The following is a 20116-nucleotide window of genomic DNA, read 5'->3' on the forward strand; positions in this document are numbered from 1 at the left end:
CTGTGTGTAATTCTGCTTCAAATGTTTCCAAATTAAAGTTGTCAAAGCATGGGTCTGCAGCTTTGAACTTTGGAATCTTGATGATGAGTTTGTCCTCATCCTGGAGCCAATCCAGAATTGGTTTCAGAGAAAAATCTATAAACTGTCTCCAGTGCTCCTCAGGCCTCAACGCAGAGGTGTCTACTCAAGACACAGTCAGGGTTGGAAACCCCTACTTCTGTAAGGGGATATTAATATTTTCCTTTTTGTTCAGTTGAATTTTAAGTTTGGACTTTCAAAAGCTTTGTTTTGTTTAAACCACATACACTATCAAACAAAATGATTGCTCCAAGGCATCTGACAGACAACAAAATATCCATTAGTCATTCCCTGATTTTTATAAAAGTCAAAATATAAGAAGTGATATTCACTGATATTTATGTGGAACTAATTAAAGGGCACAGAGTCTACCCAGCCCTGTAAACAGGACACATGGTGTGGCTGAAGGACCCTATCCCCCTTTCAGGAAGGGAAATTCTACTTTGGTTGCAAAATGGTGGCTAGGGTTTGGGATTCTGAAAGTCTTCTAGCCCATTTGTCACTGTGAAGTCTCCATCATCAAAGAACTTCAGGTAAATAAGTTGTTACATAAAATCAGCTGATGTGAAATAGTGAAGAAATGGATCTAAATGCAGTAACAGTGAAAACTGGCTAAAGAGAGAAGAGAAAAGCAAGCCATATAATGGCGCCCATGGCATGGGCCCTAAGCAGCGAATAAAGGAGAAATGGCTGGGAAAGAATGAATGGGCTGATGTTACAAATGTTGAGCTCGTGATCACCCAGAGCTTGGGAGATATTGGCTGGAGTTACAAGCTTGAGAGTCAGCATCAAATGAATAGGAATGAAAACTGTGGTACCTCTATAGCTCCTCACTGCACCCTCCTTAGTTAAGTCACATAAGTCTCAATGAGTTGTTTGCTCCCTGTGTGGAGATTATCAAACGGACTTGAGCGTCACTTGAAAGCATTATCCCTTCTGCGTAGTAAGTGTTTGCTTAAGTGACTAAATTATCACTAAGATCGCTTTGGGAAGACAGCAGATAATAGTGGTTATTAACCTTTTCGAGAGAATTAAGTGACTGAAAATAATTGTGAGTTGTAGACTTACTCACTGAAAATTACACATAACAAACACCCAAGTGCTATACACAATTCCAGGAGGTCTGTGGATCCCTGAAAACACCAAATTTAAAACTTCTTTAAATTTTTTAAACATATTGTTTTATTTATATGTCTGTTTTGCCATCATGTATGTGTACCATGTGAATGAAATGACAACATAGTTGCCCACTCCAAGGTGTCGATTGAGGAGATGGTTTTTCTTGTAGATACAAGGGAAGGTACAACCAGAGGCATCTGGAAGAATCCAGAGGAGGGAGAAGACCTATCAGGGGTTGGAAGAAATGGTTATTAGAATCTTTCTACTGTTCTTTGATTGGTTGGCTGGTGGGTTGGTTGGTTGGTCGGTGGTTGGTTGGTTGGTTGGTTTGGTTTCTGTTTTGTTTTTTTAATGAGAGAGAACTGAAAGAAGAGACACCTAAGTTCTGTATGTGAGACACACGGGACAGAAAGAGATGACTGACTAGCAACATTCTGGCATGTGGAGACAGAGTGAAGGAAGAGAATCAGAGTTCCAGGCAGGAGTCTGGCTTTGAGAGCGAAAAGGAACAAGTGGTCCTCTGCTACGTACCTGAAAGAGGTGGGGAATGCCTGCATCTCAGGAAGTGTGGCATAGGCCTGGAAACAGATAACCAGTGTTCCAGTAAAGTAAGAAACTAGGTACACTGATAAAGACACTGGGAGTTGAATATTAAGAATGATGAGCATTTGAAGTAGAAACCAAAAAGCTGATAAGAAAATAAAATTAGAGCATGTCAAATGTTATTGCCCCAGATAAACTGTGAGAGTGCATTTCTTCCGAGAACAGCCAACATCATAGCAAAGAACACAGGGAAGGCGTTTTGGCAGTTAGTCTTGCCATTTGTCTGAGTTGGGAAATCTAATTCTATGAAGAGACACCATGACCACAGCAGCTATCATAAAGGAAAACCTTTAACTGAGGCAGGTCAAAGGTTTAGTCCATTATCAGCATGGTAGCAAGCAGACAAACATGGTGCTGGAGGGGTAGCTGGGAGTCCTATATGTGTAGTTGTTAATAGTTTATTAGCAAATACACAAGTCTTGACAATCTTATTGAGATTATCAGGAGCTAAGAGAGAGTGACTTTGGACCTGGCTTGAGCTTCTGAAGCCTCAAAGCCCACCTCCTCCAACAAGGTCGCACCTACTCCAACAGGGCCACACCTCCTAATAGTGCTACTCCCTAAGAGCCTCTAGGGGCCATTTTTATCCAAATCACCACAAGGTTCCACCATCAGCAGTATCTAGGTGGACTCACTATAATTCCATGTCCACCAAAAATACATTAGAGACACAAAGTTTAGACACTAGAGTAGGCATCATAGGTAGAATGTGTTTCATCCTTACGATTAGGATATAGATACTCTGTTTCACAGATGATATATATCATGTTGATACTAACTTCCACATTTTATTTGATGTTTGGATATGCTTAGACGTAAATCGTTTTGTTTTAATTTTAATTTTATTTGGTTTTTCAAGACAGGGTTTCTCTGTGTAACAGAGCCCTGACTGTCCTAGACTCACCTTGTAGACCAGGCTGGCCTTGAACTCACAGAGATCCCCCTGTCTCTGTCTCCTGAGTGCTGGGATCAAAGGCATGCACCACCATGTCTGGCATAAATTGTTTCTTTAATAATTAGTGCATTTATATGTGTCTGTGTGGGTGTGCACAGGCACACACAGCAGGCAGGGAGAGATGGGAGAGGGACATGCCAAAGTGGCTTCTTCCCTTCGACCACGTGTGTCCTGGGTATTGAACTCAGGCCAGGCTTGGTGGCTTTGGGGTATTGATTTGTTTTATCCCTCTGTGTGTGTGAGGAACATACGTTGATTATATCTGTTTCCAATGATTGGAATAGATGGAATAATCTTCACTTCCCACAGTTACTGGCCCCAATGTTGATGGTACTAAAACCGAAAGAAATGTAAAGCATCTCATAGAATAAACCGTACAGTTTTCTGTCCGTCGAGTTCCTTTTTTACTGTTTCATCTTATTTTATTATTTGGAGGGGGGTTGCGGGGCGCGACCCACAGTTAGTCCCGATGCCTTGACCTCAGCCAAGCGTCCTTGTGATGAGGTAAAATTTCACACTAGATATGATGTACAAGATAGAAGTTAGAGACCACGGCACTTTCTAAGAACCGTGAAGCCCTGTTATAAACAGTTAAAATCTAGTTTGGTCTGGTTAGTTAGGAAGTTGGCTTCCTTTTGTCGTTTTGGATTGTGTGGGTGAGGTGTTGGGTTTTTGTACTGAGTATCTGCACAAATGCTTTTTTGTCTTCGTATTGAGGTAGTTTGAATTACACGAGAGAGGGTGGAGCTGATGAAAAAAGCATCTACTCTGAACTATTTACAACCTTAAAATTTCACAACTCACAAGTTAGATCTAAAGTGTTTAAGATTCTCATGACTCATGGGGCTAAAAGCAAACAAACAAAAAAACAAAAAACTTAATCTGGAAAGAAAAATATCTTGGCACTTTTAACAAATCCTTAAGAGTCAAGATGGCTGCATCATCTTCCTCTGTGGCCTGGCAAGGCTGTACCCCCCCCCCCCAGAGGGAGGTGATCAGAGAGCCAGACACCGAGTTCATGTTAGAGACATCCCCTGGTCCCCTTACTAGGGAACCCACTTGGAAACTGAGCAGCCAGTGGGCTTCCTTTGAACAGGGAGTCTAGGTCCTTTGCATGCATTGTCCTTGCTTGGAGTATAGGGGAGGAGGTCCTCCCTTTTCAGGGGACTAGGGAAAGGGTACAGGGGGAGAAGAGGGAAGGTGGATGGGGCAGGGAGGAGAGGAGGAAGGGGGCTGCAGCTGGGATGCAAAGTGAATAAATTGTAATAAATATATAAATTAAATTAAATAATTTAAAAAGAGTCAAGCTGTTAACTATTACATTCTGAGCTGTGTTTAACGTACACAGTCTATACTGCCACCTAGCGGTTGGGCCAATCTTACACTCTCTCTAAGCACAGTTAGCCAGTTGAATCCCGAAGTTGGACATGAGGTGGCGATAGAACTCTGCTTCAATGGGCTCTGCAAATGGAAACTGTAAGCTCGCGTTCAAGGGCATCCATTTCTCTAAAAAAGAAAGAAACCTGGTAAAGTCATAACCTTGTCCTAAAGTAGTAAAATTTTACTACCTTTTTTTAAAAATTTTGCTTTGCAAAATTGATCGAGTAAACCTTTGATCATGGTTTGTTCTCAAATAGAGGCAAAATGTTACAGCAACTTCATGTTTCCTTTGTTGATGTATTGAGCCTAGCAATGATTGTCCTAGATTTCCTCTGCATCTATGAAAAGTCCAGTGAGAAACAAAGTCCACGTGCCTTGAATATACAAATGATTAGCAATTAGCAAGTTTGCTAAGTCTTGGTGGTAGAAAAAAAAAAGAGAAATGTATGCAAGACTCATTTACATACTTCCTCCAATGACAAAACAGGAGATGGGTGCTCATATTATCATTCCATCTCCTTTTTGTCATGCTTCTGGGGCTAAAGGCTTTCACTAATTTATTCTGTCGGTGAACTAAAAAGCAGTCTGTTCCACCCTCAAGTACAAATCCATGATGTATCACTTAGAAGGTATCTCAGGTTCTAAACCATTAGTCCTACAACATAAGTAGGAATGCAAGTGCCACCTGTGGTGTGGTGTGGTGTGTGTGTGTGTGTGTGTAGAATGGCTGACCTGTGATGAAGTTGGCACTCACAGGGGTAGCTGTGTATTCACGCTCACTGCAGCACTATGCCCAACAGGCAGGGTAAAAAAACAGCTTCACTATTCTCCAACTTTTATCAGTGACTGCATATCAATAATGGGGGGGAGGGGGCGGCAGTGGGCACCCAGCTGGCCAGAGCACAATTTCCAAAGGAGCAGGGCAGCCTGAACCCTTCCTCTGAGAAGCCCAGCAGAAGTCCCTGTCACTAGATGTAGAACAAGACAAAGAATCATAAGTAGAGCCTTGTTAGTTACAGAGTGGGACAAGGCACTGGAGAGTGACAACAAGAGCAACGACAGTAGAGCCCAGGTTTCTAAGGAGAAGCGAAGCAGAGAGTGCATCCTGACCTTTGAGTAATGCTGTGCTGTTTGTGCACATAAAGGGATGGAGAAATAAGGCAGATGAAAAGGACAATGTGGCATTTTAAATCACTAAAGTAAGCAAATAGTGCTAGTCCTTCCAGCCCACAAATGGTGATGAGTAGTTTTCAGAATCTGTTTGAATGTGGTTCCAGTACCCAACTGACACCTCCTTAGAGTGTCCAGGCATTGGCTGGCGGTGTAATTTATTTTGACAAAAAAAGGAAGTGAGAGAGGGGGGAGAGAGAGAGAGAGAGAGAAAGAAAGAGAAAGAAAGGCAAAGGAAGGAAGGAAGGAAGGAAGGAAGGAAGGAAGGAAGGAAGGAAGGACTTCTTCTCACCAAGGCCATTCTAACACCCACCTTCCCAGAATGACCAACCTTGGTGACTGCAGCCCCCTAAAAAACAACTCTGTCCACACGTCCAGCCCCAACAAAGCCTCTTATACAATAAAAACAACAAGCTGTTTTCAGCCACATAGCAAACACAGTGCAAGCATTTGTTTTGCTATAGTCCAAAATCTGAATGTTTCTGTGAGACACAGCACAACAACCGTGAGCCATCTTCTCAGACGAGCACTTTTATCCTAGTCTTCCTCTCATCCTACAGCAATGCTAGGGAGCAGCTGTCAAGAGGAAATGGGCTTCTGTTCCCCAGCCTACCACTATTAAAAAAGCATGGTCTACACATTTTCAGATTGCTCAATGTGTGTTCTCACTATGGTCTCACGGAGCAACTTTCAGATCTTGGAATTAATGATTCTTGAGTTTAGCACACAAATATCTGTGCATATCCTGAACTACAAATACCCCAGATCAGAACGTTCAAGGAAGCTTAGTGGCAGAGAGCACCCCAAACAGCCAGAGCGGAGGGCTTGGTTAACATTTCCTGTGTGTGACTGGAGCATTTGAAGCACCCTGGCTGCTTGTCCCAAAGCCTTCTGGGTAACGAAAAATGTTTATAACTTCTTCACGCTGTGGATGAATGATCATAACAATTATTTTGCTCACCTGTACGAAAACATCAGGTGCCATCTATCTGCTTCACTGGCATATCAGGAACTAAAACACTGTTGCCACTGTAAGAAACCCTGACTTGATGAAATGCCCTGGAGGCGTGCCTCAGCACTAATTAAAATAATAGACACTGTCACATGAGGCAATTATTTTCCAGAAAACAGCTGACGTGTTCTGCACTATGCTTGGCAAAACTCCTGGCTGGTTTCGCAAGAATGTTTATTCCAGGCTGAGATCATCTTTAAAAAGAAAAAGAAAAAAAAAAAAGGAAAGAAAGGAAGGAAGGAAAAAAGGGACTAAGAAAGGGGGGGGAGATTTGAGGGGCAGTAAAGAAGGAGGGAAGAAAGGAGAACTCTGAGGTAGCTCAAAAGAGAGTTTCATGTTGTCTTTCATCATTATCACCAATAATATATTTTTACAAAAAAATTACTAGTTTAAAGTATTTTAACCTCAGCATTAGAGAACAGTGCCACATTGGCCCAGGAAGAGGTATTAAAGGATATAATAATCTTCCCAGTTCACAGACATGACTGTAAAGAAAAGCGAGTCAAAATGAAACTATCTTCACAAAGCTCTACAAAGAGGGAAACACAAGCAAATGGTTAAGAATGAGGAACACAGAATACAAAAATCCAGGGCTTTGAGGTACAGGCTCTATCCTCGAGGCATCTGAGCTAGACCTGCAGCCGCTGCCCAGGCAAGCACAGCTGCTCGCACAGCCAGGGAGAGCTGGGCTTTGCCACGCCAGAGCTGACATGCCAGTCCCCCACCTGGTAAGAAGATCCCAATGTGCTCTTCCTGTCACACAGTTTGCTTCTGACTTCCGAGTCCTTGAGAAAGCAAAGAGGGCAAATTCTTCTTTCCTGTCTTTATTTGGAGGTTAGCATGGTCACTAGGAGGAAAGGGGCAATTGTTTTCCTGCCATTAGTGTGTGGGGGTCTATTTAGGGATTGAGATTATTCTCTAATGTTTCAGGAAAATATATCAGGATGTTGAGCTCTGGGAGAGAGATACAGCGGCTTGGAGTTTGTTTCAAACTTACAGTGGGTCCCAAAGTACTGTTATGTACAACTTATTATTGTTTGCTGTATTCTTCTTTTGGTGTATTTTCATTCTGTTTTTCTGAGCTGTTCGGTTCTAGGGAAGTATATCTACGTCTACAAGCTTCTCGACAATGGCAGTTATCCCAGGAAGTCTGGAAGGCTGTATATGATTTTGAGATTTCACACGTTTGCTTTACATGCTTATTCAACAAGGCACATGCAAGAAACAGTGGGAGAATGGTGAAAGCTTAGGTTAGGGAACATGACTCTCCTGAATCTCGCACTTCCCTCCTTCTCTTTCAGGAGGCTTCTGGATGAATGGGGGGGGGGGGGTGTGAGTAGGAAAGTTGTAAATGAGAGGACGAAGCCCGTTGTGGGGGAAGTGGTTCCGATAACCTCTAATCAATAGAATTGAAATAGTCCACCAGTGTTCAACAGAACAGGGCCAAACATCAGCACCCTGGCACCTGCTCTTTTCTGTATTTTCCGTTTGTTTAGAGATTCTGCTCTTGTGAATGGAAAGCAGCAGAGGCTGGTGAGATGGCCACCGCTGGTAAAGGTGTTTGCTGCCAAGACTGACAGCCTGAGTTCAAACACCAGGACCAACACGGTGGGTGAACTGACTCCCCACTAGGCAAGCCCTTTACGGCTGAGCTGCACCTAAACCCACTTGCATTCAAGATATCATCCCTGAGGCTAGGGAGGATCCAAATCAAGATGTTTTTATTAGTTGCTTTTCCCATGGCTGTGATAAAATTTTCTCACATAGGAAGGGATGATTTGGCCTCACGGTTCAAGGATGCATACAGTGGAGAAGGCACATCATGGTGGAGAAAGCATCAATGCCAGGAGCTGAGGTGGCTGGTCATAGGCAGCTCTCCTCAGAAAGCAGAGAGAGAGATGAATGCTGGCACCCAGCTAGCTTCCTCCTTTTTATACAGTCCAGGACCCAAGCACGGCTTTTAGACCTACTTATGGTCACCCCTAAAAGCATGGCCAGAGCACAATCTAATCAAGGTGATCCCTAAAGACTTGTGTCCAGGCGATTCCGGAGCCTGCCAAGGGGCAACACACACCATCTCGGACATCAAATAAACACCAGAAATGTATCCCTTCAATCAGTGCGTATTGACTTCCTCTAATGGGCCAGGTGCCCTCTCAAGGTGTTGGTGATGGTCACTAGTAAGATGCATGGGTCCTTACCTCGAGAAGGTGAAAACTTGCTGCAGGAGACTCTGGGGACCAGAGACAGGTAACTTCTGCCACATAGAGCAGCAGTTGAGATAAGCTGGTTCGGGCAGCCGGGATTGGAGACACATGCTGACCCAGGGCTTCATGTGCAGCCACCAGGTCGGTTCTGTGCTCTCCTCACCCTATGGTCGTCTACACTGACCTCATTTGTTCCCAAGATGTAGTGAAGCCACGTTCTGGCAAAGTGCTGCTTATTTCTTCCTGCGTTATTTGAGATTAATATTTTTTTTTATTTCCCACTGTTGACAGAAAGATAAGACTTGTAGAACTCAATTAAACATGCTTATTTTGTTTTTCACTCCTTCCGAGTTGGGTTTCTGCTGCTGGTTCCAATCTGCGGTGGCCCCTCTTGTTCACTGACCCATTCCCAGGCTCAGCAGTTAACTAAACTCGGCCTGTCAGTGTCTTTGCTCCTCGCTTTGCCTTGGGGAGATCCAAACTAAGACTGGAGTGTCTTCCTGCTAGCCCCCCAATCTTCCTCTCTCAACTATTTCAAGAGACCCCTGGAAGTTTCTACCAAGTAGTCACGGTCCCCTGCTCACAGATGGTGAAATGCGGGACAGGAGTCTGATGGAGTGACTGGGCCACAGGAGTTAGGAACTAGAGGCCCTTGTTCCTTCAATGAGGAGAGTCTCACATGAGGAGACTGAATGGCTCCTCTCCTCTTCATGGTATACTAGAGCTGTGGTTATGTGAGTAAGACTTAGGTCCGTGAGCTGTTGTTGAAATGCTAAGAACTGGGAATAAGCTGTTGGCTGCTTGAAAGGATTTACAAAATAATAATAATGAAGATGATAACGACGATGATGATGACAACGATGATGATGAATTTGAAGACGATGCTCCTCCCTGTAGGAAGCTCATTGATACAGGATTGCCTCCTTCTCTTTGTATTTTAAAACCTGTGAATACTCACAGGGATCCGGCTGCAAATTGTGGACCAAGCCATGGATAAGGCAAAACCCCATAGTCTATGTAACAAAGGGCCTCGGTAACTTACTTTTAGGATTTTGGCTCTGGTCTCACTACAGTGAAAAACTGCCTGGAATGAATGTCCTGGCCTGAACTGGCAGGCCTATTCACACACTGGCCCTAGGGCCTGGGAACTAGCTGCACTCGGCCTGCAGTGGCAATCTTTGGTCTGGTCTAGTTGCTCCCTAGAGAAAAAAACAAATGACAGCACCAGGCCACAAGTCAGCAGGGCACAAGAAGGCCATGGACAGCAGTCCCGCCTTCTGAAAGCATGACTTCACTTAACAAAGCTCCAATGTACCAGCCATTGCTCAATGACACTGGCAAGATAAACTCTTCTTCAATAACATGCCACATGAATGTGTGTGTGTGTGTGTGTGTGTGTGTGTGTGTGTGTGTGTGTGTGAGGATGTGATCAGCTGCCAGTTGCCATGGCCCTGCTGTGAGACCCGAGTTATAGAGGTTGCTATCACTGCCTATGAGAGGACAGGAGCATTGAGGCGAACACAGCTCCAGCCTCTCAGGCCTGGCACCTAAGGCACTTAGTACTGTACAAACATCAGCTGTTTGGCTCTCAATCCCGGCATGCTGGTTCACAGGCATTGTTTGTTTGTTGTGGCACTAGGGATTGGTGCCAGGTCTTCGTACATTGCAGGCAAGCATTCTACCAATGAGCTAATAGCCAGTCTTTTTCCTTCATATATATTTGTGAATGTGTGTGCACGTGTGTGTGTGTGTGTGTGTGTGTGTGAGGGCAGGTGCATGTATACCGTAGCACCTGTGGAGAAGTGAGAAGGCAATCTTGGGTGCCAGTCCTCAGCTGCTAGCTTGTTTGAGGCAGGGACTCTTTCTGTTGTGCACCATTGTGTACAGCCGAGCTGCATGGCTCTTCTTTCCTGCCTGGACGTCTTTCTTTGTCATAGGAGTGCTGAGGCTGTAGGCACACCCCACCACTACCCACCTATTACATGAGCTCTAGGGGTTCAAACTCAGGCTCTCGTGTTCGCCCAGCGAGTGCCTCACCCATTCGGTCATCTTGCCAGCCCTCTTTCCGTATATTTGAACCTGGGTCTTCCTAATTTCACGAGTCTGGTCTCAAGCTTGCAATACTCTTGCCTCAGTTTCCAGGTAACAGGAGCTGCAGACATGTACCTTGGTGACCAAAATAGTTTTGGTTTTTTTTTTTTTAATTCACATAGTTAATTACTGAATACTAGATACTCTGTGTGTGTGTGTGTGTGTGTGTGTGTGTGTGTGTGTGTGTGTGATGGGGTGTATGGGAGTATGTGTCTGTGGGTGGGTTTATTTCTCTGTTACTTTCCATCTTACATTTTGGGCCAGTGCATCAGTGAACCTGTGGACCATCAGCTAGGCAGGCTAGCTGGCTAGTGAGTGTCTGGGACCCTCCTGCCACTCCCTGACTCTACACCTCCAGTGCCAGTTTGGTTAGGAGAGACCACACTCAGCTTTTTTCCCTGGGTATTCGAGGTCTCAGCCCAGGGATCCCAGCTTTCCCAGCAGGCACTTTGCCCACTAGCTTTTTCATCCTCCACCGCTGTTAAAGAGTCAGATCTCTTCTGCCACCAGCAGTTAGAGAAGGAGCCTGATGCTGCCTGCTGTAGCCTGAGGCATTTCCAATTTAAGGACCTCCATTTAGGTGTGGCCAAGATCATCATACATGCTTTGGGCAAGAATTTCAGGATGTCATGAAGCAAAGTTTGTGTTTATTATGAAAGAAATGACGCTGGTAATTCAGCTCTTGAAAATGACGTGAGTTCAATTCCCAGCACACATCAGCTGTCTAACAACCGCCTGGAACTCCAGCTTCAGGAGAGCTGATGCCCTCTGCTGGACTCTTCAGGTACCTGCAACCACATACACACATTCACACAATTTAAAAAAAAACATTTTATAATCGTTTTTAAATATCAACAATAAGAGACAGTGCACACTCAGATTTATGTTCAGGCATTGAAAGAGACAAACACACTTGAACTTTTTGATACCATGTATATGATTTTTGTGACTTCTTAAATTACACTGTACAAGGGATAGAAAAAAAAGGTTTCAATAATTAAAGTTTAAAAATAGTTTAAAATGAGCTTATTTTCTTTATCTCTAATTCTCTTTTCTTTAAGCATTTCTGAGAATTTCATACATTAGTACTGTGTTTATATCATTCTCACTCCTCTCTCTCCCTCCCAATTTCTCCCATGTCCCCAAACCCCTCTCAAATTCATGATCTCTTCTTCATTGCTATTTTACACATGTGCACACACACACACACACACACACACACACACACACACACACACAGAGTCCTGTTAGTGTTTCTCCAAAGTAGATGTGTTTAGGGTTCATCACTTGGGATTGGAAAACTTATCAGGAGGCTTTTCCCTAGAGAAAATTAATTCTCCTTCTCTCAGAAGTCATTGATTGCCTGTAATTGTTCATCTGGAGACAGGCCCTTGTGAAAATTTCCCCATCCATGTTGACATGTCAACTGATCCTGTCATTACGCAAGTCATGTTTAGGCAACAATCTCGTTGAGATTTCCTGGGAGCAGCTCCGCAGTCATTCCGAGAAGATACAATCTAGCAGCATTAATCCTGGTCCACTGGCTCTTCTAACCTTTCCAAGCTCTCTTCGTGATTTTCTCGGAGCCTTACAGGGAGAGGTTGTGTTATACGTATGTCAACGGTCTGGGAACCCTATCACCACTTATTCTTTGTATTTTCACCAGTTTATATCACTAATATCTCTATCTGATACAAAAAGAAGCTTCTTTGATGAACGGTGAGAGTTACAATTGTCTGTAAATACAAGTATTTAGGATATAGTCAATTTTATATCGGTCTAGGAAAATGAAAGTTGTAGGTTCTCTTTCAGAGGTTATGACCACTATAGCCAAAGGTATTTGGCTAGGTTAACAGTACTGGTCATGGATTCCCTCCTGTTGCCTGAGCCTTACATTTAATAAGATGACTATTGGTTACCCCCAAGATAAACCTGCCACTATCACATCATTGGAGGTAACTTGCAAGTCACAGAGTGTAGTTTGTAGGCTCTAAGGCTTAGTGGCTCTATTGATTACTTCTCTCCATTTGTGTCCTGTAAAATACTTTTGGACACTATGAGAGTTAGTCCTCAGGAAGAAGACTTCAAGGTCAGCCTTCACTTGATTCCTCAAGCCCTGTGTCTTATGTACATATGTATTCAGCATGGGGACTTAGCGATGACCTCTAGAAGGGAACCAAAGGCAATGACAATAGTCTATATTGCTTTGGGAGTCTCTTGGACTCCCCTGACCAACAACTCAAAGGGACATTTCAACCCATGCCTGGCATTAGGGGTTTTGTTAAATGATGTATGGTTCTTGGGGGGAGTGTTATCACCCCATGTAGCAAAATAAAATATTGTTTAAATAAGCTTTTAAAATAATGATTTTCTGTCGCTTTCAAACATCCTTATTGTTTATTTCTCCTTATTCTTTATTCCTCCCTCTCCTTCTTTATTGGGTTCTCTCCCCTTCTCCAGTTAAAGTTCTCCCTCATTGTTCTACTTCCCCCTTGATAGCACCCATATTCTTTTTTTTAAATAGCTAGAAAAAAATTCCTACAAAAGTTATTAATTTTAAAGTAGGTTATTTATTTATTATTTATTACAATTTATTCACTTTGTATCCCAGCTGTGGCCCCCTTCCTCATCCCTTCCTAATCCCATCTTCCCCCCGCCCACTTCTTCCCCTATGCTTCTCCCTTAGTCCACTGATAGGGGAGGTCCTCCTCCCCTTCCATCTGACCCTAGCTTATCAGGTCTCATCAGAACTGGCAGCATTGTCTTCCTCTGTGGCCTGGTAAGACTGCTCCTCCCTCAGGGGCAGGTGATCAAAGAGCAGGCCACTGAGTTCATGTCAGAAACTGCCCTTTCCCCCTTACTAGGGAACCCACTTGGAGACTGAGCTGCCATGGGTTACATCTGTGCAGGGGTTCTAGGTTATCTCCATGCATGGTCCTTGGTTGAAAGATCAGTCTCAGAAAAAAACTCCTTGGCCCCAGAAATTTTGGTTCTGTTGCTCTTGTGGAGCTCCTGTCCCCTTTTTGTTTTATATTTCTTTTTTATTTTATTTAAATATTTATTTATTATAATTTATTCACTTTGTATCCCCACTGCAGCCCCCCCCCTTGTCTACTCTCAATCCCACCTACAATCCCTCTTCTCCCCCTATGCCCTTACCCTTGTTCCCTGGTAGGGTAGGACCTCCTTCCTCCCCTTCTATCTGACCCTAGTTTATTAGGTCTCATCATGGATGGCTGTATCATCTTCCTCTGTGGCCTGGCAAGCTGCACCCCCTCAGGGAGAGGTGATCAAAGAGCCTGCCACTGAGTTCATGTCAGAAACAGCTCCTGTACCCCTTACTAGGGAACCTACTTGGAGACTAAGTCATTGGGTTACTACATCTGAGCAGGGGTTTTATATCCTCTCCATGCATGATCCTTGGTTGAAGTATATATCTTTTTATTCTCCTCTCTAGAACTCTGTCCTCACTTTTTCCATGGTCCTTTCTACTTTTCTGGCTTCTGGGGTTACTTCAGGTCATATATTCAAATCTAAATACTCAGAGCTAATATCAACAAATAAGAGAGAAGCATGGGGCATATGCTTTTCTGGGATGGGGTCTGTGTAGCCCTGGCTAGCCTGGAACTTGCTGTGAAGACCAGCTGGTATTCAAATCACAGAGATCCATCTGCCTTTATCCATTGCCCATCCCACACCTTCCACTCCCTGTGCTGTGATTACAGTTGTATGCCACCGCACCCTGCCAAGTTTCTTTCCTAAATAAAAGAGTAAAATGGTTTATGAGGTGCATTCTACAGGGGAAGCGACAAGAGAGGAGTGCCAATGAGGTTAAACTCTAAGGTTGCACACATGCTTTGCCTGAGACACATTAGTTGTTTTAGCCTTCCTGTTTAAGCTATTCCTCAGGAGCAGGAGTACTGTATTTACATACGCAAGCGGTCTTCACAATGGTATTGATTTTGCCAGGCAGTGAGAAACACGAACCAGATCTCAGGGGGAAGAGCTCTCCTCTCCTCATCTGAATTTTTCCTCTTTTCTGGTCTACTTCCTTCTTCTTCCCTCCATCTTCCTCCTCCTTCTCCCCACACCAGTTTCTCCTAAAAGATGAAAAATTCCAAAACTTGTTAAAACAGTAAAGAAAAGAAAAGGAACAAGGAAAGAAAAGAAAGAAAAGCTTTATTCAAGATTAATCCAAAGAGGAATCAGACTCAACTTCAAATACAGCAAGGACAATGAACACGCACAGCAATGAAACAGAGTAAGGGAGTCAGTGGGAAGAGGATTTCTAAGGGTAAGGGGGTTCCTGCTAAAGGTGAACTAAAAACTCACACAGAGAAGAGTAATGGGAAACTTAAGAAGAGTGATCCAATATAAACAGAGGGAGAATTTCCTACTTAACCATGAGACAGCACAGACACAAAGCCCAAGGAGGAAGCCTCATTCAGAACTCAGAAGAGCTCAAAGTTGTTGATCAAAGTTGTCACAGAAAGAGAAAAAAAGAAAAATGTCTGATTTAAGTAGCTATCCCATAATTCAGTGTGGTGTAGTCAAATGTCTGAAGGGATTTTTTGCCTATTTTCTGTGGTTTTATTTATTTATTCTGCTGTTCTGTGATGCAGGCTTACCTAGCTGCTTCTTCGATAGAAGTAAACTTGGTAATACAAATACATGACAAAATAAAGTTCCTTAAGTTTTAAGTTTTCTTTTGGCCAGTTTCTAATATATGTGAATGCTTAAAACTCATCGGTCTTCATGGAAAAAAAAAAAAAAAGCCTGAGTACAATCTTCTAACTTTGTGCTTTATGAACAAAACTGAATACTTCCCACAGTAAACTTGAAAAGCGTTTGAAGTGCTTGGGGCTGTGACCAGTGTCTCTAGAACATTGGTCAGGCCGTCCCCTAGTCTCGAGGCACATTGGAGTTTATTTCAGATGCATTGGCTCCTACTTTCAAGTGCACTAAAATTTAAACACTGCTACAAGCAGTGAGGATTTACCACCTAGTAGTGAACACTTGACTTCATTTCTTTCTAACTGACTCACTTAGGGGCAGGGTAACTTCTCAACCACAGCCCATTGTTCAGGGGAGTTTTCTAAAAAGTCATTGATCCATTCATCAGACATTTGCCTAGTCATTGTCTTCACTGAGTCCCTTTCCCTTTGTCTTAAGATGCAATAAGAGTAAAACCTCATGGAAGACGCGGGATGAATAACAGCATTCTTATTATCCTAAGGCACGTGCAACATTTTTGAATTTTCTCTCTTAGAATATACAAAAAACAAAGACATTATGCAAGGAAATGAATGGAACTGGAAAATACTCTGAATGAGGTAACCCAGGCCCAGAAAGGCAGGCATGGTATATACTCATTTATAAGTGGATATTAGCCACACAGTACAGGATAACCGTGCTACAATCCACAAATCCAAAGAAGCTACGTAAGAAGGAGGGCCCAAGAGAGGGTGCTTGACTCTCACTCAGAAGGGGAAATAAAATGGACCTCAGTGGTAGGTGCAGGGAGAGAACTTGGCAGGGAGAGCGGGTAGGAAGGAGAATGGGAACGAGGATCAAGTGTGTGAGGGGAACATCTCTGGGTGGGGCCGGAGACCCGGGACCCAGGATGCTCCCAGGAGACTATGTGGGTGAGCCTAGAGAAAATAAAATTATTTAAAAACAAACAAACAAACAAACAAACAAAAAACAGACAGGAAAAGTTATGGCAATGCAGTTCACACCAAATAGACAAATCTTGCAAATCATTAGAGAGTTCCACAGTGAGGCTGTTTTGGTGTAGGAGAAAAGCAAATCCCTCTTCTCTTACTCAAATACCATGTATTCTCTCTCTATAACACTTAAAGCCTGACTTGGACAGAAGGCAGGCAGGCAGTTCATGATGTCCTGCTGTCTCTCTGTTTAAGTCCCTGTCATAGGTTTAAATGTAATTAAAATAATTCCATTCAAAATCATTTCAATTAATTCTTTCTAACCAGTGTGAACAGATAAAGAAAATACGAAAATAATTTTGCCCAGGATCACACAGAGAAGTAAGGGTCAGAGCCAAGGTTCAAGGCACTGAGCTCTTTCTTGTGTTTCTACTTCAAAGATAAGACATCAACACTATGCAAGATTCTTTTTTCTTTTTCTTTCTGTTTTTTTTTTTTTTTCTTTTTGTTTGTTTGGTTTTTCGAGACAAGGTTACTCTGTGTGGTCTTGGCTATCCTGTACTCCCATTGTAGACCAGGCTGGCCTTGAACTCACAGAGATCCACCTGCCTCTGCCTCCCTGAGGATTAAGTGTGTGTCATTGTGCCAGGCTTAGGCATGATTTTCTTTTCTTTTTTTTAAGTTTTATTTATTTATTTATTTATTTATTTATTTAATGTAGATGAGTGCTCTATCTGCATGTATACCTGCATGCCAGAAGAGGGCACCAGATCTCATTATAAATGGTTGTGAGCCACCATGTGGTTGCTGGGAATTGAACTCAGAACCTCTGGACGAGCAACCAGTGCTCTTAACCACTGAGCCATCTCTCCAGCCCAGGCACAATTTTCTTAATGAAAAACTAGGGTTGTCTGTTCAGTGACTTATCGAAACTCTTAAAATCACACTCATATGTTCATCCAATTGGCCTAGGAACTTCTACTGGTTTACTATTCAGTGTAAATCTAATTTTATTTATTCTTAGCACTAGAGCTTCACCATGTAAGTTTCAGTGACAATGTGAGGTTAGTTTTGGTTTGGTTTGTTGTTGTTATTTTTGTTTTGGTTTGGGTTGATTTGGTTTTTGACTTTATTTTTTTTTAAGACAGAACCTCACTATATCTAGTTTTGTTGTCTGTGCAGTAATTCATTATGTAAACCAGACTGGCCTAGAACACACAGAGATCTGCCTGCTTCTGCCTTCCTCTGCTAAAACTATAGGCATGAGTTAGCACACCCAGCAATGTTGGGGTGTTTTAAAAGTCGGGTCTACACTTTATAGTTATTGAATGTCAGATAAATTCACATTCATTGTCAGTTTTTGCCTCCCTAGAGTGAGACACACTCATTTGGTAACATACCCTTTTCTGCGACATCCCTTTTCCTTGTAAATTGTTGGACTTCCCCAAGATCTCCACACATTTTTCTCAAGATGTACTGAACAGAGAGAGCCACGGCTGATACTACAGGTCCATACCTAGAAGGACTCTGTGATGTGCAGGGAGTTCTGCTTTGTTTTTTTTTTTTTCTATGCCTTCGGTGATTAATCTTCTTGACCTTTGGGAGAACTGACATAATATTGGCTTTTCTTGGAACTCTGTCTCTGGGATCATAATGTTATATCTCAGAACTGTCATAGAGGGAAAAGAACTCTAGCATGCAGATGAATGTCTCTGGCCCAGTTACATCCTTGCCTGTCTAGTAAGCGGTGACTATGGGAAATCCGCTTACATCTTGGGTCCCTCATCCACAAAGTGGGAAAATGATGGGCCATTCTAGCATGGCGGTGAGGATTCTACATGTCGGAGTTCAAAATCTAGCTCGACTCTTTCTGAGTGTACCTTGAAGCGCTTCACCTTTCGGACGTTGGATTCCTAATGTGCAACTGAAAATTCAAACAGCCGTATCTATCTTCAAGCATCGAATGGTTGCTGGTGCAGCTGTGGGGAAAGAAGAAACCCACTCACTGTTGGTGGCAGTGTAAGCCAGTGCAGTCACTACGGAAATCAGCCTGGCGTGCCCAAAAGACCACATGAACGTACCTCAGAGATGCTTGCACATTTCTGTTTACTTCTGTGCCGGTCACAACAGCACAGCAAATAAATGGCACAGTCTGGATTAGATGTCCACCCACAAATGAACGGACAATGGAAAATATGGTTCTTGTACACGATGCAGTGTTTTTTTAGCCATAAAAAAAAATGAATGAAATTTGTAGAAAGATGGGTGGGTCTGTAAAGTATTATGTTACTTCACAGCAGGGTAAGAAGGACAAACACTACACATTTCCTCCCAGAAGTGGATCCTAGCCTTTAACTTTGGTAGGTTGTATACGTATGTGTGGGGGGAGGGTGTGAATATGAGCATAAATCATGAAACTAGAACAGGGCCCGTGAAAGGGGAAGAAGAGGTTTTAAGGAAGGGAAAGAGGGTATTAAAGCACATATGACATAAAGCTGGAAAGGGACTAGTTAGGGAGGCAGAAGGGTGAGAGGGAACGGAGGTCAAAGTAGCAACAAACACGTATAATGAAAGTGCCACGATGAAGCCTCTGTACGCTAATAAAAGAGAAACGGAGTAGAGGACTTGGGGAGACGGCTCAGTCGATAAAGTACTGTATCCACATGAACATCTGAGCTTGGATCCCCAAAACACACATTCTAAAAACCTTAAAAAGCCAGGCATGGCAATGCATATCTGCTACCCAAGTGCTGATGAAGCAGGAACAAGCAGTTCGCTGGCAAATCATCCAAGCCACACTGATGAGCTCTGGATTCAGTGAGAGAGCCTGCCTCAAAAATAAGATGGGGCAGTGATGAAGACACTTGGCATCAACCCATGGCCTCCATCCCCATGTATGTACAGCATGCTCACCCACACAGACACACAAAAAAGAAGTGTTAGACTAAAAACAAAAACAAACCTCAGATGGTGGCAAAAACCATCAGGCGAGTTTGTAGATGAAAGTACTCAGAGCCCAGAAACGCTTAGCTATTATTACGTTACAAGGGCATGCCTGAACTATTGGCCAGACACCATTTCATCCAGGCGTTCACCTGCATGGAGCACTTCCTACCAGCAAGCCAACGTGCCAGGTACAGGTGTACAGACCAGTGGAAGTACTGAGTCAACGCTCAGTACGTTCTCGTGAGAAAGAAAACAATAAAGCAGCAAGTACGTGATCTGAAAGATAATAGCATGCATCTGTTGAAGATCTGCTACACGCAGGTGCTCTTCTACGCCAGGCAGAGCCGCACCCTCAAGATCAGTCTTTGTCCTTCGAAGCTCTCAGATGAAGAAGTAGAGCTGACTCTTCAGTGAACTGCTGCTGAAAACTATCACTGTTAACTTAAAAAAAAAATATCTGTAGACATGACATCTGGCTACCTCTGTGTAAATCCAAAGTCCAAGTCTTCGTCACCATTCACAACCTTCTAGCAATTACTAAAAACAGTAGTAAGTACCAGTAAGACCTGCCAGGGCTGACATGTGCTTTCTATTTCTTGCCCTCAGCCTCAAGGCTCTCTAGGAGGAGGGGCTGGACCCATACTAGAGTTGGAGGGGGGGGTAGGGAGGAGTGCGTTGGCAAAAGTGACTGAATGCTGAAGATAACCTTGAAGTTTTAGATCACTTTGGTCAACTGAAAAGTAGAAATGATTACCTATTGTAAATGCTGTCTTATAGCAAACAAACAAACAAACGAAAACAAAAAAACAAAAAACAAAGCAAACCACAAAAAAAATCCTTGTCTTTGAACAAGACCTCAACATAAAACCAGACACACTAAATCTGTTAG

General features: G+C 43.1%; 1 long non-coding RNA gene across 1 annotated transcript in view; it reads right to left on the reverse strand.

Annotated features, from left to right (window-relative positions):
• LOC132656885 (uncharacterized) overlaps positions 1–6365 on the reverse strand; it is a 65376-nt gene extending 59011 nt beyond the window's left edge. Inside the window, exon 1 of the long non-coding RNA XR_009594667.1 lies at positions 6267–6365. This is a non-coding gene — a long non-coding RNA (uncharacterized LOC132656885). The remainder of the gene's footprint in view (positions 1–6266) is intronic.
• Between the last annotated feature and the right edge of the window lie 13751 nt (positions 6366–20116).

This window comes from Meriones unguiculatus, chromosome 10 (genome assembly GCF_030254825.1).
Source record: "Meriones unguiculatus strain TT.TT164.6M chromosome 10, Bangor_MerUng_6.1, whole genome shotgun sequence".
Lineage (NCBI taxonomy): Eukaryota > Metazoa > Chordata > Mammalia > Rodentia > Muridae > Meriones > Meriones unguiculatus.